At 45.9% G+C, this 26,297-nt stretch overlaps 1 pseudogene; it reads left to right on the top strand.

The window, feature by feature from the left end:
- Positions 1 to 21,440, top strand: part of LOC130039164 (CAP-Gly domain-containing linker protein 1-like) — a 192,404-nt pseudogene extending 170,964 nt beyond the window's left edge.
- Positions 21,441 to 26,297: the final 4,857 nt, after the last annotated feature.

Raw genomic sequence — 26,297 nt, 5'->3', positions numbered from 1 at the left:
AGGGATCGGAACCCCATCTCCTTCGTGCAAAATTCTACTTCAAAGAGCAGGGAGAAAGGGCTGCAAAGTTTAAAAAGAGAAATCCCAGAATGACCACCAACTGGGAGCTCTTTGGCACTATTGTGGCAACATGGGAAGATGCTATTGTTGACAACATTGACGAGGAATACGATCGACTGGTTCAGCACCTCCATGATTGTGCGAGGCACGCAAAGAGAGAGATAGCCACAAAAAAAAACCCTGTCTTCGAAAACTCTTGAGCTTTTTCACCAGCGTGGTTTGGTGCATGCCTCAGGCAACCGCAGGCTAATGTCTGAGCTCGCAAAGCAGTGCAGAAATGCGATCAAGGAAGACTTCAAAGAGAGAAGAGCAGAAGTGCTGGTAGATGCGGCAGAAGCGTGGAAAAGTAATAAGAGTAGAGACCAAGAAAAAAATCATGAAAAAATATGTAGCACAGAACTGAAAAAGAAGTATGTATATATTAATGAAATCTGGGCTACGTGGCAAGCAGCATAGTACAGTAATTGATTGAGAGAAGCCCCAAGAATAAGCCCTGACGAACAGTGAATGTCGTTCCCAAACACAAGTAAACAGTAGAAAATTTTATTATGAATTTGTGTCACATATACGATATGAAGATGAAATTCTAATTTAGTAAGAACTACTAGCCAAAAAAGGCAATAGAAGGTGATTTTTGAGTGTATAGCTTACCACTCCATTCAACAGAAGATTTACCAGTAACTAACATGACAAGCAGAAAATCTAATGAATGTCATTGATTTGGTAGTCAGTATATGTTTTAAAGGAGTATAAAGCAGAAATAAATATAATAATTACAAGGAAATGACATTATTATTCTCATTCATACCTGTGAATATTAGCCATCAAAGAACAGGTATTACATAGAACATGTCATTTCAGTAAATCACACAAGAAGCAGAAAAGACCATTTAAAAAATGGTCCCAAAATTTCAGATTTATTTTGAAAACCTAGATGACAAGTATCTTTATCAACCAGGAAAATGTCATCCCCAATTTTTAGAAACAATCACCAAAATCCAGGTGAAATATTTTTAATGTAGGAAAACTCAGATTCCACAAACCTGAAATCAATTTGTACTTAGACATCTGGTACTTGACTTTCCTATTTCTTCTTAGGATCTAAAAGCAGATGTCCACTGCTATCAAAATGCTGTCATGTTAGGAAGAAACTACTTTTTTTCTTCCTTGGTCACATCTGGCACTACACAGGAGTTCCTCCTGGCTCATGCACTCAGGAATTACTCTTGGTGGTGTTCAGGGAACCATAGGGAATGCTGAGAATCAAACCCGGGTTGGCCACGTGTGAGGCAAATGGCCTACCCCCGTGCAAGGGAAATGCCCTACCTATCTCTCCAGCCCAGAAAGAAACTCTTTGTGAAGATGACAATTTGCCTTAACCTGGACCCTACTTCCCACACAAAAGAATCAGTTCTCCTGCTTCAACTTAGAAGATATCACTTCTTTATTATAACAGGCAGACCATACATGTACCTTACAAACTAGAATGTAATAAAAACATTAAAGATGATGTATCTTCCACCCCCCTAGGTAACATGTATTCGTTATTTATAGGAAGTATCAATTCTAAAATGTGTTTACATTCAAAACTGCTAAGCCTCAAATGTGTTCTAGAGACAATAAGAAAAGAAACCACAACCATGGTTTTCGGATGGGCTGTTTTTCCTCTAGTAGAGTTAGGTACTCTACTAGAGACATAGAATGTTTCCTAGTCCTAGAATTGATTAAAGTCAAGTGCTTTGACTTGTTCTCAGCATATTTAACTATATTCTTTCTGTTTTGATTTGAACTATTTGGTTTTCTCCAACATTCTGTCTCAAACTGTACCCCCTTCCTTGATAATTTCCCTCCATAATCTTTCTTTCCTCTTTGATTCTCCCTCATATCATCTTCTACTTCTTGGCTTCTGTTGGTCAAAGCTTCTTGAAAATAACCCTAAACTTTCTTACCTTTGGGGACTGCCCCCCACCACGAAGCACTCCACACCTTCCCCACAATCCAGTTTTTCTTGTCATCGAGTTTAGAAAGAAAACTCAAAAGACACATGATATTGGCTTTTGAATAGCACTAAATTTAAAATACAAAATTATAAATACAAGTGGAGAGACCGCTAAAGAGAAAACATCCTGGTAGATATTAGGTTTTCTACCAAAACTACCTTTTCTGTTTCTGTCAAAATATTGTCTCTGATTTACTTTATTTCATGGATATCATGCCAAAATACTATTAAAAAGAAAAGGAAATACAGAGACTGTACACTCCTATATAAACATGTACTTGAGGTCGTAAATATCTATCAAATATAATTTAATAAATGAAGAAATAGCCTTTGTATTTGAGAGAAAGGAAGTCAGTGTCTAAAATCACAGAGCAAATGTGAACGTCAATCTAAAATAAGGCTTACCATATTCTAGTTGAATACTTTCTCTATTATTACACGCTGCTTTTCCTTAACAACTAAGTTTAGGCATAAGAAATGACATAAAAAGCTTTGAAAAATATTATTCCTTACCTGACATGATCAGAAAAGAGGAAATATCAAGGAAAGGTAAATGAGAAGAGGAGACAAAACGAGAGTATGTCTGAACACTGAAGCGGGAGTCCACAAGTGTCCAGTACCGATGACTGATCACTGGTGATTGGTCATTGGTCACTGGTCACTCGCGATGATCCAAAATTGTTTACAAACAACTGCACGGAGCCCCAGATTCTACCAGATGCTGGTAGGTTTGGTGGGAGAATGATGTCATAAAGCAGGCAGTTGAAAGGTAGAGGCTAGCCAATAGGGAGGTCAGATTCCCAAGAAGAAGACTGGATTGGATAGACTGAGATGTAGACTTAAGCAGGCTAGAGAGATGGAATCTTACAAGACCATTATAACAGTTTCACTTTCCTTAGATTGTTAGGTTATGGAAGTCCTCCTATTTGCTAATGAGCTTACATATTTCATTAATAAATCAACAGGTACTAGGTAATAATTTATAATGCCAACTTAATCAATAAAATTTACTACCAGTGTATTTTGTATAATGTTTGATGATAAAAAATAAATTATATGTTAATGGTTTCTGATGTACATTACTACATAATTTAGGGGTAGGAAATGATGGATTATTATAAGAAAACTTCCCCTAGCAAAAACCCCTAAGTTTAGGGTGTTCTGCTAGCAAACATCCACCCAGAAAAGAAAAGTAGGCAAGGATAGAATAGATGACACCGTATCTTCCAGCTGTAAACTTGTGTCAGGCCAACATAGACTAATACTTTGTAGGGTCTTTTAGATTTAGGGGACAATATAGCCAAAACTAGAATAAACAAATTTCACAATCTTTTATTTATTTATTTTGATTTTGGGTCCTCACCTAGCCATGCTCAGGACTTGCTCCTGGCCCCACACTCAGGAATCACTCCTGGAGGAGCTCCGTAGACTGGGTGCAAGAGAGGTACCCTGCCTACTGAATTCTCTCTCCTGCACAAATAACTTTAAATTTTACTCATGCCTACTGATTCTCTGTGAATTACACATGCCTCTGCTCTCCAGTTCCCTGTGGCATTTTTATATATTTCCTAACTGTCCTCGATATGTCTGTCAACTCCGACAATGGCTCACCTGTTGGGATCTGTTGAGGTTGGGGGAGCAATATTGCATTATTGACCTGCCATGAGACCACTGAATGCTGTACAGGTGACCCTAAAACTAGGTCAATCTGCGTGTTTGTCTAGGTATGTGTTTTTCTCATTCTCTGTGAGTGACCTCTGCTGAATGGAGGTTCAAAGTGACAATTGGATTTGGCAGATGAGAAACAACTTACACATATTATAACCAATTATTGTGATCAACAAATTATACCATCTATTAGAAAATCCCAAGTAGTGTTGGATATTTGGGAACATATAAAAAGAATCAGGAAGGACACAAGAAATACTTGAAGTCAGTTGTAATTTAACATAGTGTAGTCATCTGGTTCAACGTGATAACCCAGGGGGAAACGCACTTGCCTGCACATGGTCGACCTGCATTCAATCCCTGCCATCCCAATACGTATGGTCACTTGAACCCTTGAGGATTGTCTTCATACATGGCAAGCAGCCTACACACTGTACTATCAATCCATACAAAAAGTGTGTGTTTGTATGTGTGTGTTATGAATGTGTGATTTTGTGTGTGTGTAGAGAGAGAGGATTTGGGGTAGCCCCAGTGTTACTCAAGTACTCCTGTCTCTGTGCTCATCAGTGACTCCTGTTGGTGCTCATGGGACTATATTTGGTGATGGAGATAGAACTAGGGTCAGTCACATGGAATATTAATATATTAACCCCTATATTTCTCAGTGCTGGTGCAGAAATACATTTTAGAAATGAAAAAAGATGGACCAGTAGGAGTCAGTGCAAAGACAGAATCAGGAACTTTGCTGGGGATGGATCACCCAAGTCGCCAGGGACTGATTTCATACTACAACTGCAGAGATGAGCAGAAACAGAGACAGATCCTCAAAGAGTACCCAGTTTACTATGTTTAGTTTTTAAATAGAAAATATTTGCTGATTCCAAATTAGCAAAAGGAAGAAAGAAAGGATGACTGAGAGGAAGAAAGAGAGAAAGAAGGATAAAGAAAAGAAAGAGAGAAAGAGAGAAAGAAAGAGTAGAAAGAAAGAAAGAAAGAAAGAAAGAAAGGAGAAAGAAAGGAGAAAGAAAGGCAAATGTAAGGAAGGAAAGAGGGATGGAAGGAAGGAAGGAAGGATGGAAAGTAGAAAGTAAGAAGTAAAAGAAGAAAGAAATCAAGGAAGGAATGAATGAAGGAAGGAAGGACGGACGGAAGGAAGGAAAGAAGGAAGAAAGAGGAAAGAAGACATTTTTGGCTGCTGGGGCCGGCTTCATTGGACCTCACCCACCCCCCTCTGGGATGCCCTGAATAAAACAGGCTGGCATGGGATCTAGGGGCATATCTATTGTGTATTGTTCTGTGCTCTCTTCTGAGAGATTTATTGTTTAGTCTCTGGATCAAGGCCTTTGCTGAGATTATATGACTCCAGAGGTGGATTGTGGGTGTGACTGCCAAGCTGCTGGAAATAGGGGGAGTTGGAGAGAGGTCACTCATTCTCTGATTTCATTGAGCCTGGGGTTTTCAATCAGAAGTCCCACATACCTGAGTCTTTCTGCAGATTCACGCATAGATGACACTTCTTCACACATGGGGATAGTGGCCATGATCATGCCTTTCAAGTTCTGGATGTTTTTGGCTGCTGTGGCTAGCTCCATTGGGACGTGGAAAGGATGGAACTCCAAATTGATTTTTAATCACATTTTCTTTTTTTTTTAAATTTTTTTATTAGTGAAACACCATGAGGTAGTTGTAGATTTACAATTTTTTGTGCTTGGGTTTGATTATACAATGATCAGATACCCATCCCTCCACCAGTGCCCATTTTCCACCACCATGGATAATATCCCCCCCACCCCCATCCCCCCATCCCCCCCTGCCTCTGTGGCAGGGCAATCCCCTGTGTTCTCTCTCTCCTTTTGGGTGTTGTGGTCTGAAAAAGAGGCATTGAGTGGCAAACATGTTCAGTCCATAGTCCACTTTCGACATGCATCTCCCCTCCTGGGAGGATCCTCCAAACACCCTTTATTTGGTGTTTCCTTCTCTATCTGAGCTGCCCTTTCCTCTAGAATGCCTGACTGGCCACTAAGCTATGGAGTAATCCTCCTGGTGCTGATCTCAGCTATTCTTGGGTATTAATCTCATATTTTGTTACTTTATGTTCCCCAGATGAATGCAATCCTTCTATGTCTATCCCTCTCTTTCTGACTCATTTCGCTTAGCATGATACTTTCCATGTTGTACCACTTGTATGTAAATTTCATGACTTCATCTTTTCTAACAGCTACATAGTACTCCATTGTGTAGATGTACCAAAGTTTCTTTAACCAGTCATCTGTTCTTGGGCATTCAGGTTTCTTCCAGTTTCTGGCTATTGTAAAGAGTGCTGCAATGAACAAACAAGTGAAGATGTCATTTCGACTATACATTTTTGCCTCTCTGGGATATATTCCCAGGAGTGGTATTGCTGAGTCAAATGGGAGCTCAATTTCTAATTTTTTGAGAATCGTCCATACTGTTTTCCAGAAGGGCTGAACCAGTCGACATTCCCACCAACAGTGAAGGAGTGTCTCTTTCTCGCCACATCCGTGCCAGCATCGGTTGCTTTTGTTCTTTTGAATATGGGCCAGTCTCTGAGGTGTGAGTTGGTATCTCATTGTGGTTTTGATCTGCATCTCCCTGATGATTAATGATGTAGAGCATTTTCTCATGTGCTTTTTTGCCATTCGGATTTCTTCTTTGAGAAAGTTTCTGTTCATTTCATTGCCCCATTTTTGGATGGGGTTGGATGTTTTCTTCTTGTGGAGTTTAACCAGTATTTTGTATATCCTGGATATCAACCCCTTGTCAGATGTGTATTCGGCGAATACCCTTTCCCATTCTGTAGACTGTCTTTGTATTTTGGTCACTGTTTCTTTGGAGGTACAGAAGCTTCTTAGTTTAAGATAGTCCCATTTATCTATCTCTGTTTTCACTTGCTCGGTCAGTGGCCTGGCATCTTTGAAGATACCATTAGCTTCAATGTCATGGAGGGTTTTGCCAACTTTGTCTTCAATGTACCTTATGGTTTCTGGTCTGATGTTGAGGTCTTTAATCCATTTTGATCTTACTTTTGTGCATGGTATTAGGCAGAGTTCTGAGCCCATTTTTTTGCATGTAGCCTTCCAGTGATGCCAGCACAATTTGTTAATTTTTTAATACTGAGATATCACGAGGTACAGTTGCAGACTTACACATTTTTGTGCTTGGGTTTCAATTATACAATGATTAAATACCTATCCCTCCACCAGTGCCCATTTCCCACCACCACGGATCCCAGTATCCCTCCCACCTCCCATCCCCCCACCCCACTCTGCCTCAGTGGCTGGACCTTCCCTTTTTTCTCTCTCTCTCTTATTGGGTGCTGTGGTTTGCAAAAGAGGCAATTGGTGACAATCATGTTTAGGCGATAATCTACTTTCCGCATGATCCTCCCATCCTGGGAGGATCCTCCCATCACCTTTATTTGTTGATGCCATCTCTATCTGAGCTGCCTTTTCCCCTAGTATATGTGTTTGTCCTCCAAGTCATGGAGAAAAATTCCTGGTACTAATCTCGGCCATTCTTGGGTGTTAGTTTCCGATTTTATAACTTTATGTTACCCAGATGAATGCAATCTTTGCTCCACATCATTAATCATCAGGGAGATGCAGATCAAACCCACAATGAGATATTATTTCACACCACGGAGACTGGCCCATATCCACAAGAACAAAAGCAACTGGTGCTGGTGTGGATGTGGTGAGAAAGGGACACTCCTTCACTGTTGGTGGGAATGCCGACTGGTTCAGCACTTTTGGAAAACAGTATGGACGATTCTCAAAAAACTAGAAATTGAGCTTCCAATTGATCCAACAATACCACTCCTGGGAGTATATACCAGAGAGGCAAAAAAGTATAGTCGAAGTGACATCTGCAATTGTCTGTTCATTGCAGCACTCTTTACAATAGCCAGAATCTGGAAAAGACCTGAGTGCCCGAGTACAGATGACTGGTTAAAGAAACTTTGGTACATTTACACAATGGAGTACTATGTAGATGTTAGAAAAGACGAAGTCATGAAATTTACATACAAGTGGTACTACATGGAAAGTATCATGTTAAGCGTAATGACACTTGATTGAATCTTTATATTTTTTATATTTTATTTTCGCACAGCGGGTAGGGCGTCTGCCTTGCACGCAGCCAACATGGCCGACCCGAGTTTGATTCCTCCGCCCCTCTCGGAGAGCCCGGCAAGCTACCGAGAGTATTCGATATGCCAGACAGAGTAACAACAAAGTCTCCAATGGAGACGTTACTGGGCCCGCTCGAGCAAATCGACGATCAACGGGAGGGCCTTTACCTATTTTATGAATCACCATGAGAGAGTTACAAGCTTTCATATTTGAGTTACAAACATATAATGTTCAAACACCCATCCCTCCACCAGTGCACATTCTGTAGGATAACACTGTTCTGTCCTTTTGCAAAGCCTCAGGAATAGTTGATAGTTGATAGCTTCTTGATATTTTATTGGACTGAGAAAAACACTTTAGGAGGTATTTTGCCCTTGGGCCCCCAGGAAGGGCTTTAGAATTACCTTTTAGGTGGGCCCTCAGGAAGGGCTTTCTTCTGTTGATTTGGCTACCTGACAGGGTGGACTGTCACTCCAGACTGCCAGTGAGTTGGAGAGACAAGGGAGCTGGAGAGAGAGATTGCAGGGCTGCAATATGGTTCACGGAGAGACTAGCAAGGAGAATATATGCTTGAGAGAACCTAGGCCCTCCATAACATAAATTTCTTCTATGGGATAAAGTTCTTGCTAATAAACTGCTACAAAGGTCAACCAGCCTGGCCCTGGTCTCTTCCTTTGTCTGCTTTTGGCCAAAAGCCTTCCAGATCCAGGCCACACACAGTAGTTCTAGGGCACGGAACACAGGCGTTGAGATAGAGCCATCCAGAAAGCCCGCAAACACACAACCCTCACCGTGTCTTCCCAGAAACTGCCCCCTTTCTCGCACTTCCACTGCCTTCATGGCAGACGACTTCCCACATTCTATCTCTTTAATCTTATATCTTTGATGCTAGAGCATTTCTAACAAAACTTTATCAACTTAATACCTACTAATATGCTTAAAACAATGGCTTGTATACAGTGGGTACTTCATAAGTTCTTACAATTTGTGGGGGCACCCCATAATTTTCAGAGGTGACCTCTGGCTCGAAACTCACTAATTATGCCTGGCAGTGCTTGTCAAAAAATATGGGATATCATAGATTGAACCTGGATAGGCCCTAACCAAGCCAAATACCTATCTGCTTTACTATTGCTCTGACTGAGGTATTGCTATATTGATATATCGTAAATATATTGACTCAGCCTGGCTGTGCTGAGTTCGATGCCACTGCCCCTCTCAGAGAGCCCAGCAAGCTACTGAGATTATCTCTCTCGCACAGCAAAGCAAGGCAAACTACCATGCAGTGAGATAATCAATATGCCAAACACAGTAACAACAAGTCTCACAAAGGAGACATTTCTGGGCCCTCTTGAGAAAATCGATGAACAATGGGAGGACAGTGCTATAGTGCTATGTGCAAGGTGAAATTCCTAGTGGTTTATAGACTGAAGACTAAGAACTGTTAATAGCAAAAAATTCCACTATTCAATTCTCAACATTGTAAGTCCGCACTGATTCAACCTTGATCTTAAGTGTTCTTGCTCTATTCACTTTCATTTTTTGCCAAGCAACTGTTTTGTAATGATCACAGTCCTAAGTCTCTGGCTTAGTGCTGGACTCACATGATCCTTCTCTCCACATGGCACCTTTGGGGCTTTCAGCATTCAGTTGTAACCTCCCTAACCATATATGGACATGACCCTTTTTGTGTAACTGCAATGTGCTTTTCCTGTACTGATAAGTATTTAAGCCCCCGCTGCCCTGAATCAACTCCTGTCCTGTCCGATCCTGTCTGCTATCCTGTCTGCTCTGTCCTGTCCCTTTTTCTCTCTGCTTCTAAACTGCATTATGTCTCTTGTGCCTTGTGTTCATTCATTCGGTCCCTCCCTGCACGTACGAACCCGAGGGCCACCTCCGCGGGCTGGAGGATTGGTCTGGCGGGGCCCCCTGCACTAATGCAGAGCAAAAATAATTAATTTTGTACTGCTTGTTATAAATAATTCGCTAAAAATGATCCAAAAATTGTTTCTTAAAGGAATGTATGTCAAGACGGTTCTATTTCACCCAGGAGCCATTAAGCACTTCTATAAGAGATTAGTAACATGTTGTCAAGGTTTAGCCTTGTGTGCATATCTAGCTGTGTGTCTGTGTGTATATCCATCTATCTATCTTTCTGTATAAATATATTTCACTTAAGATTGGTTTCCTTCTATTCTATTTTATTTATTTATTTTTATTTATTTATTTTATTTTTTAATGAATCACCATGAGGTTCAGTTACATGAGGTTCAGTTTCGAAAGTACATTAGGTCACAAAATGATCGAGTATCCATCTCTCCACCAGTGCCCATTCTCTACCACTGATGTTCCCAGTAACCCTCTGCCACCCCCAAACAATCTCTTGCACTTGCCTCTGTGGCAAACACAATCCCTTTTACTCTCTATCTCCATTGGGGTTTTATTGTTTGCAATGGATGTAGTAAGTGGTCATCATGGTTGGTCTATATTCTACTTTCAACAGGCATCTACCATCCCACGTGAGCCCTCCAAGAATCATTTACATAGTAATCCCTTCTCTATTCCATCTGCCTTTTCCCCCAGCATGTGAGACCAGTTTCCAAGCCTTGGAGCGATCTGCTTGACCTTTTCTCTATTATCTTTGGTGTTAGTCTCCCATTCTGTCACTTTATATTTTACAAATGAGTGCAGTCATTCTATGTCTGTCCCTCGCTATCTGACTGATTTCACTTAGCATGATACTCTCCATATGGATCCACTTATATGCAAATTTCATCATTTCATCTTTTCTAACAGATACATAGTATTTCATTGTGTAGTTGTACCAAAGTTTTTTTAACCAGTCATCTGTTCCCGGGTACTTGGATTTTTTTCCAAGATTTTGGCTATTGCAAAGAGTTCTGCAATGAATGTACAAGTGCAGATGTCATTTCTACTGTAATTATTTGCATCTTTGGACACTACTTCCACTACCCAGCCGTCGCCACACTCCAGGATGCTTTCCGCACCCGCGCGGCCGCAAGCGGCCGCACGACACATCATAAAACACTAAATACCCATCTTCTGGAATTGTCGTACCATGTTTGATAGGGTTCAAATATGGTAACACCTACAAGGGTAATTAGAGGTCACCCCAAAAGCCTCTATCCCTCTCGGAAAGACTGGCAAGCTACCGAGAGTATTCCGCCCGCACGGAACAGCCTGGCAAGCTATCCGCTGTGTATTCGATATGCCAAAACCAGTAACTACAACTAGTCTCATTCACCTGACCCTGAAGGCTTCACCGACATGGCAGCACTGAGAAGGATGAGAAAGGAGAGGCCGACAAAATCTCAAGGCCGACGTAGGCTGCCACAACGAAGGAAGACAAAAATGATCGTCTGTACTTTCAATGCACGTACGCTAGCATCAGATGCATCCATCGAGGACCTGATGGTACAAGCGCGAATGATCAAGTACGACATCATTGGTCTGATTGAGACAAGAAGGCACGAATCTCACCATGCCGTTTTCGACACTGGAGAAGAATTTTTCCTCGGAACATGCGATAAAAGAGGTGTTGGAGGCGTCGGTGTCCTTGTCAACATAAACTTGGCCAAGAGCATTGATTCATTCGAATGCCTAACAACCCGAATCGGACATTTACATTTGAATAGATGTGGCTCACTGCCTGCAGTTTCTATCTTCGTTGTCTACGCACCAACATCTCATTATGATGAAAGAGAAATCGAGAAGTTCTACATGGAGCTAGAGAAGTTCTATAAAGAAGACCACACCTTCTACAAGATCATTGTGGGTGATTTTAATGCCAAGATAGGACCGAGAAGATCAGCTGAAGAACTTCACATCGAGACCCATGGCCTAGAATGGAACGAACAGGGTGAGAGACTGTCTGAGTTCATCATGTCGACCAAGACCATTCATGGTAACTCACAGTTCCAGAAGGCAGAATCTAAACGATGGACATGGGAGTCTCCCGGGGACGATTCCACAACGAAATAGACCACATCATATTCAATCGATGGTTTTGCCTGACTGATGTCGCTGTTGTCCCAAAATTTCGAACGGGATCGGACCACCGTCTCCTTCGTGCAAAATTCTACTTCACAGAGCAGGGAGAAAGGGCTGCAAAGTTCAAAAAGAGAACTCCCAGAATGACCACCAACTGGGAACTCTTTGGTACTATTGCGGCAACATGGGAAGATGCCATTGTTGACAACATTGACGAGGAATACGATCGACTGACTCAGCACCTCCATGAATGTGCGAGGAACGCCAAGAGAGAGATAGCCACAAAAAGTCGCCTATCTTCGAAAACTCTTGAGCTAATTAACCAGCGTGGTTTGGCGCATGCCTCAGGCAACCGCAAGCTAACTTCCGAGCTTGCAAAGCAGTGCAGAGATGCGATCAAGGAAGACCTCAAAGAGAGAAGAGCAGAAGTACTGATAGATGCGGCAGAAGCCGGGAAAAGTATTCGTAACGCCCGCCTGTCCCTCGCCAACTATAAGACCAAGATGACTGCCCTCCGACGTCCTGATGGATCCATCACATCCTCCAGAACGACAATGGAGAAGATTATCCATGACTTCTACTCAAATCTCTTCGATAGCCATGTCCACTTGCCGACTTACCAAATTCCACAGGATGGGTATGTCGTTCCCAATGTTCTCCCTTCCGAAATCCGACACGCCATTTCGTCAGTAAAGAAACAAACAGCACCCGGCCCAGACAAGGTCAGACCTGAACACCTGAAGAACTTGCCGTCAGTACTCATCAATACACTGGCTCGGCTCTTCACATGCTACCTGTCTGAATGCAAGGTTCCGTCCCAATGGAAAACCAGCAGGACCGTACTACTGTTCAAGAAGGGAGACATCCATGACATTGGCAACTATCGCCCGATCTGCCTATTGTCTGTCATCTACAAGTTGTTCACTCGAGTCATCCTGAATAGGATTGGCAGAACACTAGATGAAGGACAACCATGCGAGCAAGCACGGTTCCGCAAAGGATTCAGCACCATCGACCATATCCACACGATAACCACGCTCATTGAGGTTTCTCGGGAGTTCAAGATGCCGCTCTGCTTAACGTTCATTGATTTAAAGAAGGCCTTTGATTCTGTTGAGACGGAAGCGGTCATTGACGCCCTAGCCAATCAGGGCATTCAAGCCCAATACATCAGGATCCTCCATGAGCTGTATTGCGGATTCACTACCAGGATCTCACCATTCTACAAAGAAGTGATTGTTGATGTCAAGAGAGGGGTGCGGCAGGGTGATACCATTTCACCGAAACTCTTCAGTGCCACCCTCAAGAACATCATCCGATGACTGGAATGGGAAGGAATGGGAGTGAAGATAGATGGTTGGCAACTACACCACCTCCGCTTTGCTGATGACATTGTTTTAATAACACCAAACATCAGCCAAGCGGCACAAATGCTGGCCGACTTTGACCGTGAGTGTGGAAAGGTAGGACTACAGCTGAATCTTACAAAGACAATGTTTATGAGAAACAGCTTTGTTCCTGACGCCCCATTCGCTCTCAATGGAACGACCATCTCCGAATGCAACAGCTATGTGTACCTAGGTCGAGAGGTCAACATGACAAATGACCTGGCACCCAAGCTGCGCACGAGGAAGAGAGCGGCTTGGAACGCCTTCAAGAACGTCGAGGAAATAGCTAAGAGGACGAAGAACCTCCGGCTCCAGGCACATCTCTTTGATTCCACTGTTCTTCCTGCATTAACATATGCCTCAGAGACCTGGGCCCTAAGCAAACAAGATGAGAACGCTATTCAGGTCTCCCAAAGAAGAATAGAAAGAGCTATGCTTGGAATATCACGTTTCACTCAAATGAGTGAAAGAATCCGGAGTTCTGACATCCGTCGACGATCAAGGATCAGGGACGCTGTCTCATTTGCCAAGGTGCTGAAAATCAGATGGGCTGGTCACGTAATGAGATTTAAAGACAACCATTGGACTAGAGCTGTTACCAACTGGATTCCACGGGATGTCAAGAGACCGCGTGGCCGTCCACCTACCAGATGGTCAGACTTCTTCGTCAAGATCATGAACGATCGGTTTGAGGCCCTTCATGTTCCCGGAGCGAACAGATACCATTGGGCTACACTATCACGCGACAGGGACAAATGGAGACGTCACTGGCGCCCGCTCGAGCAAATCGACGACTAACGGGAAGTTAAGTCATTAAGTGATTATTTGCATCTCCGGTATATATTACCAGAAGTGGTATTGCAGGGTCAAATGGGAGCTAACTTTCTGGTATTTTTGAGAAAAGTCCGTATTGTTTTCCTAAAAGGCTGCACCATTCAGCATTCCCACCAGCAGAGAAAGAGAGTGCCCTTCGACCCACATCCATACCAACCCTGGTTGCTTTTGTTCTTTTCGATATGTGCCAGTTTCTGTGGTGTGACATGGTATCTTTTTCTTTTCATCTGCATCTCCCTGATGATTTACGACAAAGAGCATTTTTTCATGTGCCTTTTGGCCATTCAGATTTCTCCCCTGAGAAATTTTCCGTTTATTTCATTGCCCCATTATCTGATGGGATGGATGTTTTCTTACTGTAGAGTTCGACCAGATCCTTGTATAGCCTTGATATTCACCCCTTATCCTAAAGGTATTGGATGAATATACTTTCCCATTCTGTAAACTGTTTTTGTATTCTGCTCACTGATTCTTTTGAGGCACAGAGGCTTCTTGGTTTAAGATAGTCCCATTAACATAAAATAATAAAATAGGAGATTAACACCCAAGGATGGCCGAGATTAGTACCAGGAATTTTACTCCATGGCTTGGAGGCTAGCCACACATGCTAGGGGAAAAGACAGCTCAGATAGAGAAGGGAGCATCAAATAAAGGGTGTTGGGAGGATCCTCCCAGGATGAGAGAAGCATGCTGAAAGTAGACTATAGACCAAACATGATTGTGACCCATTGCCTCTTTTGCAAACCACAACATGCAATAAGAGAGAGAGAACAAAAGGGAATGCCCTGCCACAGAGGCAGGGTGGATGGGGGGATGGGGAGGATGAGTGGTGGGGGGATACTGGGATCCGTGGTGGTGGGAAATGGGCACTGGTGGACGGATGGGTATTTGATCATTGTATAATTGAAACCCAAGCACAAAAATTTGTAAGTCTACAACTATACCTCATGATGTCTCACTAATAAAAATTTTAAAAAAAAGAAATAAAATATTTTAAAACTAAAAAAACAGGATAGTCCCGATAATGTATCTCTGTTTCTACTTACTTGTTCAGTGGCCTGTCACCTTTGACGATACTATTAGTTTCAGTGTTGCAGAGGATTTTGCTGACCTTCTCTTCAATGTACCTTATTGATTCAGATCTGATTCTGAGGTTCTTTAATCCATTTTGATCTGACTTTTGTGCATGGTCTTAGGTAGTTGTGTGAGCCCCCGTTTTTTTTTTTTTGCATGTATCTGTCCAGTTTTTCCGGGTTCCAAGCCGTGGAGCAGATATCCTGGTAATGATCTCAAATATTCTTGGGTGTTTTCTCCCATTCTGTTATTTAATATTCCACAGATGAGTGCAGTATTTCTATGTCAGCCCCTCCCTTTCTAGCTCATTTCACATCGTATGATACTTACTATGTTGAACTACTTGTGTGTAAATGTCATGACTTCATCCTTTCTAACAGTTGCAGTGTATTCCATTGAAGAATAGAATATTCTTGGTGAAGCATTTGTTTCATTGGTTTTTTTCCACTATATCCCCCCACTGTCTTTGGGCCAGGACAGTTTCTTTTGATAAGTCTGATGAAAATCTAAGGGATGCTCCTTTGTATGTGATTTCCTTCTTTGACCTTTCTAATTGCAGTATTATGTCTCTATCTGTGGCATCTGTCATTCTTAATAGGCTATGTCTTGGAGTCTCTTTTTTATGGTCCCTTATAGCTGGTACATTTCAAGCTCCTTGGATCTCAATGTCTGCATTCTCCAGCTTTGGGAAATTCTCAGCAATGATGTCCTTAGCTGTACTACTCATTGGGGTGGCTTCCCCGTTCTTCTGAATCTTTGATGATTCTTATGTTGTTCCTCTGAATTTCATCCCCTCGGTCCCTGATTCACACGACCTATTTTGAGGTCCTTTCCCATTCTATGCTGTTGCCTGTATGCTTTATGCAGCTCATCTCTAAGTTCACTGTTTCTGTCCTCAGCGGGGGTCATTCTACTGTTCAGCGCACACACTTTGTTTTTAATTTCATCTACTGAATCCTTTATTAGTGACACATGTTTCTTGCTTTCTTATTTCTGCTTTCATTGCTTCCTGATTTCATTGCCTGTCCATTCCACTCTTTCTTTCATGGCTTCCTTTAATCTACTGGGTGCCTGTTCCATCGTCTCTTTGAGTTCAATATATATCCTCAACATTTCATCTCTGAATTCTTTATTGGAGAGATTGTATTTGTTGGTATTCCCTTTGAATTTTCTGAGCTCTTTTCTTCATCCACTCCTCCTGGTGGGGATTTGCGTCTATTCTTCGTGCTGCTTAGGTATTTTTAAGGTGGGACCCTCCGGTTCATTCTCAATGTTTCACTTTTGCTGTGAGAAAGGATTCTGGATGAGCTCTTCGATGGTGGTCACCTTCTCCCCCTTCTACATTACTAGCTTCCTCTTTGGTTCTGCTCCTTTGTGACTTCTGTGGGTCTACTAGTGCAGTTTCAGATATATTTTCTTTAATGTTAGACTTGTCAGTTTCTTGTGTTCACATTTATTTTGGTGAGATTGGAATAGGCTAACGGACTATTGGCATAATGTGTTTGTGACAGCCAAGCGGTACTCCTGAAAGTTAGGTAATGGAGACAAAGATGTGAGTCCAAGTGGAGAGAAAGCTTAAAATTAGAGCAGCCGCATGAGGCGCTGCTGCCTTGGAGGCCATTGCCCATCACCCCTGCTCTACTTTTGGGGGAGTAAGCTCCAATGGTGCCTCATCAGGAATAAAGTCCCATTTCTGATGCAGTCCTAAAACTTGCCGGGGAACGCCTCTGTCCTAAGTGCATGTGTGTGTTGCGGGGGTGGGGAATGGCCAACCGTGAAGAGTCTTGCAATTCCCTGAGCTTGATTTCTGTGAACACTGCCCTGGAAAGCACACCTACCAACCACTTGTCTTCTATTTTAAACCCCATCAAATGTGGTGTGCTACTGTTGATCTACATCTATCAGTGGTGTAAATTATAATAGTTTCAGGAATAGATTCATTCATGGGTAAGGTTTGTCTGAGCGTGTGGAGAGTGGCTGTGAGAATTGAGGTGGTTAAGTTATGGACAATATGGCAAAAATACTATAGGAAACTTTGAAAATCTAATTTATTTATTTATTTCAGTTTGGGGGGTCACACCGGGTTATCCTCAGCGATTGCTCCTGGCTCTGCACTCAGGAATCATTCTTGGAGGAGTAACTATAATATAAAGTCAAAATAGTTTGGAAATTGATGTGGACCAGGGAACTACACTGGTCATTTAAGTCCCAGCTTCAAGATCTTGCTACTTACCCTCTCTACTAGCTACTAGCTACACAAGTTCCATGAAGAAGTACTGTGTTTATTTAACAGTGAAACAGAAAAAGATTTTTAAGTTTTATATGTACTGGTTTCAAATATTTGTTGCTGAGCACTGTCTTGTATTGCAGGCTATTTTGTTACTGATGTGCTCTTTTGTTTGGGTTTTCTGTGAGTGCTGGAACCAATCAGCTGTTAGCTTAAATATCAGAGGAAAATATCCGCACTCCTACAAGCCAGAAATTTCATATGAAGATCACTGGAAAAAATATGTCAACCAGGATACATACCTTTTGTAGAAGGTCTTTAGCCTGTATTTTCTGTTAAATTATGAAGACATCAATTTGTCTGGTAGTTAATACACTCACATCTTGGCTCGAAGGTTACATGACCTTCTCCTCTATCTTCATCATCTTCTTCCTCCATTGTGTCAGAACAAGTGTTATTCCATTGACACACCTGATAATTCACCAGATCTCTCCATTGCCAGCCATAGCATCTATTTAATCAAGGTTTACTAAACAAAGGAATATTTGAGGGTTGATGGATTCTTTGAATGGCCATTATCTATTCCACACCATTATTTTGTAAGCATATAAATATACACGAATGAGACTGGATCTTGTGTATTTGTGAATGCTTTTATTATTTTTGTGTATTGTAGCCACATGTGATGGTGCTCAGATGTTCCTCTTGGCTCTGTGCTCAGGAGTCACTATGCCAGAGCTCAGGGGACATATGGAGTGCCAGGAAGCCAAGCAGACCTACTGTGTTGAAGACAAGCACCCTACCCTCTGTACTATGTGTACAACCACTATAAATATTTCTTTCAGCCAACTTATGAGACCTCCAGGGCTCTGTACATTTAGAAAGTGTGGAAACCTCTCCAATATGATAGCTCCATACAACAGAATATCAGTCAGAGGAAGTAATGACATACTGTAGCACAGATGAACTTTGAAAGCATCAGGGTTAAAGAAAATGTTGCCCAAAAGGGCACATATCTTAGGATCCATATATGTGAAGGGTTTAGAGAGAGAAAATTCATATAGACAAAAGAGGAGTGTTGCCAGGAACCAGAGGAGAGAGAATGGAGAGGTCAGTGGGTACTGAAAAGGTTGTTTCTGTAAATGATGAAACTGTTATGGATAAAATAATGGCCACTGTCACTGTCCTCCCGTCTTTCATTGATTTGCTCAAGCGAGCCCAGTAATGTCTCCATTGTGACAATTGTTACTGTGTTTGGCATATTGAACACGTCACAGGTAACGTGCAGGCTAAACCGTGCAGGGAAGATACCATCAGTAACTTGCTCGCTCTCTGCAAGGGGCGGAGTAATCAAACTCCAGTCAACCATGGTGGCCTCTTGCAAGGCAAATGCCCAACCTGCTGTGCTATCACTCCAGCCCATGGATAAAATAATGGTAATAGTTGCAAAAGTAGCAATTATGGAAAATGCCACTGAAATTTGTCTTCAATGATGGATCCCATAAAAAATGACTTATGCAGGTGTGTATTTTAAAAGGGTATAAGTTCTCTCTCCTTTACTCATTGCCTAGAAGCACTTAGGAAAATTGGGAATAACTGTTGGGCTGTGACAGATTTTTTCTTCTTTTCAAACTCTAAATTATGTAACTGCAGTACACCTTATCTTTCTCACTGTAGCAATAGAAGGCCATCAGACTCTCTCCTTTGGGCCCCTAATCCCTGTGCTGGCCCAGGTATGTTGGGGGCGAGATCCTCTGTGGAGATAGGGGCACTGGGTCCTGGTGGCCGTCCCAGTGGGGACCCTTCGTTCTGCCTCTCCTTCCTCGAGTCGTGCTCACTGTCTCCCGGGGATTCCTTGGGGATCCCTGTGTCTCTCGTAGACCCCAGACTCTCAGTGTCCCCAATGATTGGGCTCTGCACTGTGGCCTGCGGATGCTCAGACTCCAGCTGCCCTGTCCCCCGCTCTTGCTCCCAGGAGTGCCAGTGCCTCACAATTGGGCGTCCACCAACACCATCCACTGTGCCCTGCAGAGCCCCGCCATCCGCAGACTCTGCCAGACCTGGCGCCATGTATCCTGGTGGGTGCCCCCAATGCTACCGCCTCTGTGCTCTGTCTGCAGTGCCCCTCAGTGTGCTAGGACCCCTGTGGAAGCAGCCTGGGGGCCCAGGAGCTGGGCATGGAGTGGGATTTAGGGTTTTCACCTGAGCTCTGGTTCCGTTTCCAGTTTCCTTAAGTGTTGGGGACAGGGAGAGCCAGAAACAGAATATGTGGACTTGGGGTCCACATTGCCAAACTTTCTGTGAACACCCCCCCGCAGGGTACTGGGCCTGCGTGGGGGTCAAGGTCTGTGTGCTCCGCCCCAGTGATGCTGGTCCAGGGGACAGTGGGTGAATTTGGGTGCGAGGGTGGGTCTTGGTGCATGGTCTCAGACTAGACTCGGGCATGCAGGGCAGGTCCATCCCACTAGCTCAATCTGAATCACAGACGATCAGTTTGTTCCTGCTCACGGACTCCCGTGTCCAGGTCTAAGCACTCACTGCCCAAACCAAGCTGTGTACAGTGGGACTCGGGGGGGGAGGGGGGGCTCAGTCGCCCCCTACTGGCCCTGATCTCATGCTGCAGGAGCCCAGGACACTGCACAGGCAGCTGCTGTCCACTGGTGTCCCACCTGGGGCTCAGGGGATGCAGGGACCCTCCCTAAGGACAAAAATGTTCTCTCCCTAGGTGGAGCCAGTGGAAGCTGAGGGCCCGAGAAGACAGGCACAGCGACATAGCCACTGCAAGCCCCCAAAGGTAGTGTGCAGGCTGGAGGCCTGCATGGAGGAGGTGGGGAGGAGGGGCGGGTGCTGGGCTCCCATGTGGTTTCTGTGACTTTCCAGTTTTCTCTGCATGGGCAGGGCAGGAATGTGGGAGGTATTAGGACCTACTGGGGGCCTTGGGGGCAGGTGGCCCTGGGGGCATCTGCGTGGGCCTGCTGCTCTGAATGGGGGCTGCTGGTTCCACTGATGCTGTTCTCCTCAGTCTGGACTGAGGGAGGAGAGAGGGTTGGGCGTGTGGGCACAGAGTCTCAAGGACGGGTGTTTTTTCCCAGAAGAAGCAGGGATGCAGCTTCACGTCCTGGCTGAAGAACCTCAAGAGAGGACAGGAGAGATTGCTGAGGCAGGTGAGGGGCGTGTGAGGCACTCAGGGACAGGGGTGGCCCCCACCAGGGTCCCCCTCAGAAAGGAGGCCCGTCCCTGCCCTGCCTCCTGATGACCCCACCTCTACTCCCAGGGCAGATCAGGGGGTTGCAGAGTAGGCGGTTGCAGAGCTGGTGCGTGGAGGGCAGTAGGGGTGCCCTAGGGAGAGTGCTGGGATCCCAGAGCCCGGGAGCCTCTCAGCCGTGAGGGGAGGTGGATCTTGGGGGTCATCACGTAAGGGCTCCCACTTACCTGGAGCCAGCAGTGGGAAGCTGAGGCCTGGGGGTGTCCTGGGGACCCCAGGCACAAGGCCCCTTTCTAACGGCCCCTGCGGCACAGGGCGTGATCCCCTTCATGGGCCCTAGCTCCAGGAGCTAGAGAAACTGGACAGAGACATGGTGGATTCTGAGGTCAGTGGGCTGGGGAGGGGTGGGCTGGAGTCCCCCACCCTCTGCATCTCGGCCCTGGGCAGCCGTCCTGAGGGAGACTTGCTGGTTCACACCCCTGAGGCAGGAGCAGCACTGGGCGCCAAGGTCTTGTCTCTGGTTCCCGGGAATCAGCAGAGCCCCTGGAGCAGAACCACCTGAGGTCAGGGGCATCCCCAAGACCCTCCCTTAGCAGAGGGCATGGGGCAGAGGGACCTCAGGGTCCACCTCAGAGACAAGATCCTGGTCCCCAAGTGACACCAGCAGTGTGTCACAGGGTGGTAGGCTTGAGTCCCTGACACCCAGGCCAGGGCCCTTTCTCATACATTGGCTGTTTGCTTCCAGGAAGAGGAGGTCAACAAAGAGAAATTCACAAAGGTGCACAGTGGGACCCTTAGGAATGGAGGAATGGACCGGACCTGACTTCCCAGTCCCCTAGTCTGCTGTCGAGTCCTCCTTGTCTCTGACCCTCCGGCCTGACCCTTAGAGTAGGTGAATGAATCAATGGAAGACCCATATGTGCGTGTGGGGTCAGACATCCATCATCTTCCTGGTGTAGGGGTGTTATCTGATCTCAGACAAGTGGAGATGCTCATCATATAGAGTGAAAGGGGATCCCTATGGAAATTTTCTTCTAGTTGGCCTTTCGGCAGCCCTGTATGACGCTGCATCCCACTCAGGCTTTTTCTTCCTTCTTTCGCCATGTCCCAGGAAAAGACGATCCTCCGGGAGATTGCCCTGCTCCACCTGCTGCCCCACGAGCAGTTTCTCACCTGGTTCGAAGACCTGGAGCTGATCATGGAGGAGGAAAGGTGGGAGAGACAGGCCTGATTGGGGGAGGATCTGGGCTCCAGTCCTGGGACAGTCTGCGTCATGTCCATGGACCCACAGCCAGACTGATTTGCAGCCTGGACCCTTCTGGTCTCCTGAGCCTGGCAGGGACCATGTTAGTGTGACTTTGGTCACCAAGCACTTCCTCTCTGTCCCCAGCTGCGTCCTGTCCTTCCAGCAGGAGCCCCCGACTCAGACATCCAACCCAAGATACTGCCAGGAACAAGCTTCAGACGAAGCCAATGTCTACAGTGGATTTGACATCCCCTTCACTTCTTTTTGTTCTTAAGCAACCTCAACTCTGACATTTTGTTTTAACACTAACTTAGTTTAGAATTAAAACAATTGACAGAAAGAATGTGTCCTACTGCAATTTCCTAGTGTCACAATTTTTCTCCCTGGCCTTCCCCACACACTTGGCACCCACAGCAGCAGCAGCTGTTTATGGTATTGTGGCATGGGGTGTGGAGATTCTTATCCAGTCCTTCTGGATTAATTTGGGGTGGAGTAATAGCACAGCGGATAGGGCGTTTGCCTTGCATGCAGCCGACCCAGGTTCGATATTGCCGTCCCTCTTGGAAAGCCCGGCAAGCTACTGAGAGTATTCCGCCTGCAACAGCAGAGCCTAGCAAGCTCCCCCTGGTGTATTCAGTATGCCAAAACCAGTAAGAACAAGTCTCCCAATGGAGACATTACTGGTGCCTGCTCGAGCAAATCGATGAACAATGGGAGGATAGTATTACAGTGCTATCCATAATAAACTTCTTGGTTTTCTGAAACTTCCTTTCAACACAGGAATCCTAGGTGGTCCCCACTGTAGGGAAAGGCTCTGCTTCTTCCTGTGTGTATCCCCTGCACACCAGGGCTTGTCTCATTGTTGGGGAAGCCCTTGCATTTTTGGGGGATATCTGTGGGACACCTTCTGGTAGATCCTCAAGCGGGGCAGATGCAATCTCTGCAGCCTCATCCTCTCATGGAGGTTCTTAGCAGGTAATAACTGGCTTCCCTGGCCAGGAGTGATGAAAAACACAAAAATACATTAAAATTAAATAAATAAAAATTGTTTTGTTGCCACACTAAGGCTGGGCATGCTGCTTCCTAGTTCTGCAGAACCCAGCAGGACGCGGCCACTCTGCATCCACCAAGTATGGCCAGGAGACACTGCCAAGTCTTCTGAGCAGGACGCGACTCCCCTCTAGAGCTCCTGGAAAAGCCACAGACACAAGACTTGTCAGCGGAGCAGTCCCCACTACCGGGCAGAGAGATCTCAGTCCTGTACCAACTCCCCACAGCGAGGAGCACCGGGAAGGAGCCTCTTTCTTCAGAACGGCTTCTCCACTGCCCTCTAGTGACCACAACTGACATTACACAACAGGTCAGGAGAACTATTTCAAGAACCCAGATGCATTTTGACCCAGGAGGCAAGGAAGAGTGTCTGGGGAGGGGGCTGGAGCAATAGCACAGCAAGTAGACAGGCTGCCTTGCAAGCCCAGCCTCAGTTCCCGCCACGAGCGTTGGTCTCCCAAGGTATGGCCCAAAAGAATATCTTGGGAATTGAGAGGCAAACCAAGACTTGACTTGTGAGGCAATTCCTGGTGAAGATTGCAGGGTTGTGTGTGTGTGTGTGTGTGTGTGTGTGTGTGTGTGTGTATTTCTGTGTCTGTGTCTGTCTCTGTGGTTTTAAGGTGTGCATATATGTGGTGTGTGTTGCTATTAGGTAAGCACATACCTGGTATTTGTGTGTTGGTTGTGAGTACATATCTGTGTATGTGCATATTTTTGTGTGTGTGGCTGCATGGTGTACATATACCTGGCAAGTGTTTGTGTTTAGCAGTTGAGATAAGCACATAGCTTGTCTGTGTTTGTGTGTGTGGCTGTGAGGTGTGCACATACCTGTGCACAGCTTGAGAGAGTCGGAGACAGTCTTTGTGAGGATGTGAGGCAGGCAAGCTATGGGGTTTTATGGCAGTGCTTCCAAGGGGGGGGGGGCTGTTCAGGACAGCTCAGGAGTTGGTCTCGGGGGAACTAAGCACAGGTCTGAGCATCCACTAGTGCACAGCATCGACCTGAGAGCCACACACAAGGCAGCTCTGAGCTTGGTCCTGCTTCTCTCCCTCTGACCCTAAGGGGCTCGGTGCTGGCCTTGGGAAGCCTGTCATGTCTCTCGAGGGAAGGGCCCTCTCAACACCCGCGTGGGAGAGGCAAGGCTTCTGCTTCCTGAACAGAAGCCCCAGACCTATCTGGGTCCCAGCAGTTCCCTTTCTGCCTCCAGCTGCTGGGGCAGGAGCTGGGCAATTTGATGAAGGCAGGTTGAGTGACAGGTGGGCTGTGTGTGTGTGTGCGCGCGCGCGCCTGTCAGCTGTGTGTGGAATGCACAAAGGTGAGATGAGGCTGCATCACCCTCCTCTGAACTCACATTTGTCCCCACAGTTGTGTCCCAGCCAGGAGCACAGGGTACTAACCCCACCTTGGGCGGTGGCTGCCCTATTTCCTATCCCACCACTCTTCTGAGTCTAGAAGCTGGGTCTTCCTGGGCTCTGCTCTTCTCAAACAAGTCATTGTTTACTTATTTTTATTTATTTATTTAAATTTTAGTTAGTGAAACACCATGAGATATAGTTGTAAACTTACAAATTTTTGTGCTTGGGTTTCAGTTATACAATGATTGAGTACCCATTCCTCCACCAGTGCCCGTTCTCCACCACCAATGATCCCAGTATCCCTCCCACCCCCCATTCCCTCTTCCCACCCTTCTTCTGTGGCAGGGCATTCCCTTTTGTTCTCTCTCTCTCCTTTTGGGTGCTGTGGTTTGCAAAAGAGTCTTTGAGTGGCAATCATGTTCTGTCTATAGTGTACTTTCAGCATGCATCTCCCATCCTGGGAGGATCCTCCCAACACCCTTTACTTGGTGGTCCCTTCTCTATCTGAGCTACCTTTTCCCCTAGCAAGTGTGCCTGGCCTCCAAGCCATTGAGTATCCTCCTGATACTTATCTCAGCTATTCTTGGGTGTTTGTCTCCTATTTTGTAACTTTATATTCCTCAGATGAATGCAATCTTTCTATGTCTTTCCCTCTCTAACTCATTTCGCTTAGCATGATACTTTCCATCTTTCCATGTAGTACCAACAAGTCCTTTTTTTTTTTTTGCTTTTTGGGTCACACCAAGCGATGCTCAAGGGTTATTCCTGGCTCTGCACTCAGGAATTACTCCTGGCGGTTCTTGGGGGACCATATGGGATGCCAGGGATCGAACCCAGGCCGGCCGCATGCAAGGCAAACGCCCTACCTGCTGTGCTATCGCTCTGGCCCCCAACAAGTCCTTTTTTTGAAAAAAAAAAAATCAATCCTTCAGCCTCACTGCCTGAGGATACCAGTAGGAGAGGCAGTGTTTCTAAGGAAGGTACAGCCAACCCCAACTTTTTCTGCCTCCCTTGGCCAGTGAAGCAAGATGGTGGCCACCCTGTACCACCTTTCAACTTAGTTCATTTGCTACCAAAAGGTCCCCACTCCCTGCTGTGCCCAGGTTCAGGTGTGGCAGCTGCCAGGCCCACATGGGCAAGACTGGCCCTGCTTGCCCAGCAGAGGGCCCTCCAGTCACCAGAAGTTCCCACCCTAAGCATCTCCCTTGATTCCCCTTTGGGGAACCCTTTGCACACAAGCAGGGTTGAGCAAACACAGGCAGAGGTTCTGCAGAGGAGAAAGAGGCCCAAAGTTCCCGCTTTTATCCCACATCTCACCACCGGGGGAGGGTGCACTGCAGAATCCCCTGGACATAAGCGTCTTCAGGCTTGTCCCTGAGAGGAGACGGAGCAGGACCAGTGAGGGACCCAGGCCCACGCGCACTCCTGGTGCAGGCGGGTCGCTTCTGGGCGCCGCCACTGCAAGGCTGGTCCCCTTCCAGGCAGCTGAATGAGATTCCTCGCCTCCAACTTCCCAATCTGCTGCCCCGTGCTGCCACGCAGCCGCCTTCAGAATTCTGCAAAGCTCTGAAAGCCCAGATCCAACGAGCGCCCCTATGGCTACACCTGCGCCTCCCCAGCTCCCCCCCCCCCACCCCCCCCCTTCCCCAGGGCCCCTGGCCTGACACCCGCCTCCCGCCGCCCTTGCCAGTCCCAGAAACTTGCCCCAGCCCCAGGCCCGGGCGTCCCTCCAGACCCGCGGCAAGGGCGTGTCCCTCGGGCTCTCCCGGGAGCAGCGACCACCATCGGGCCAGAGGGCTCCGGGAATGTGCCCCTGGCATGGGCCGGTGGTAAACCCGGCTGCCCGCCACTGCCTCCCTTACCCTCCCCTCCCCCAGGCTCACTGATGTCCAGCAACGCCCTAAGGCGGGCGGGTCCGGGGCAGGGGGTGGGGCGAGCATCCTCGGGCGCTCTCAGGGATGGGCGGGGCAGGGCAGAGCGGCCAGGCTCTGGTGCGAGGTGGCCAGAGTAGGGTCCAGCGCTTGGCGGC

This window comes from Sorex fumeus, unplaced genomic scaffold (genome assembly GCF_029834395.1).
Source record: "Sorex fumeus unplaced genomic scaffold, SorFum_2.1 ptg000083l, whole genome shotgun sequence".
Lineage (NCBI taxonomy): Eukaryota > Metazoa > Chordata > Mammalia > Eulipotyphla > Soricidae > Sorex > Sorex fumeus.
Note: the sequence above shows the minus strand (reverse complement) of the source record. Positions and strands in the feature narration are given on the sequence as shown.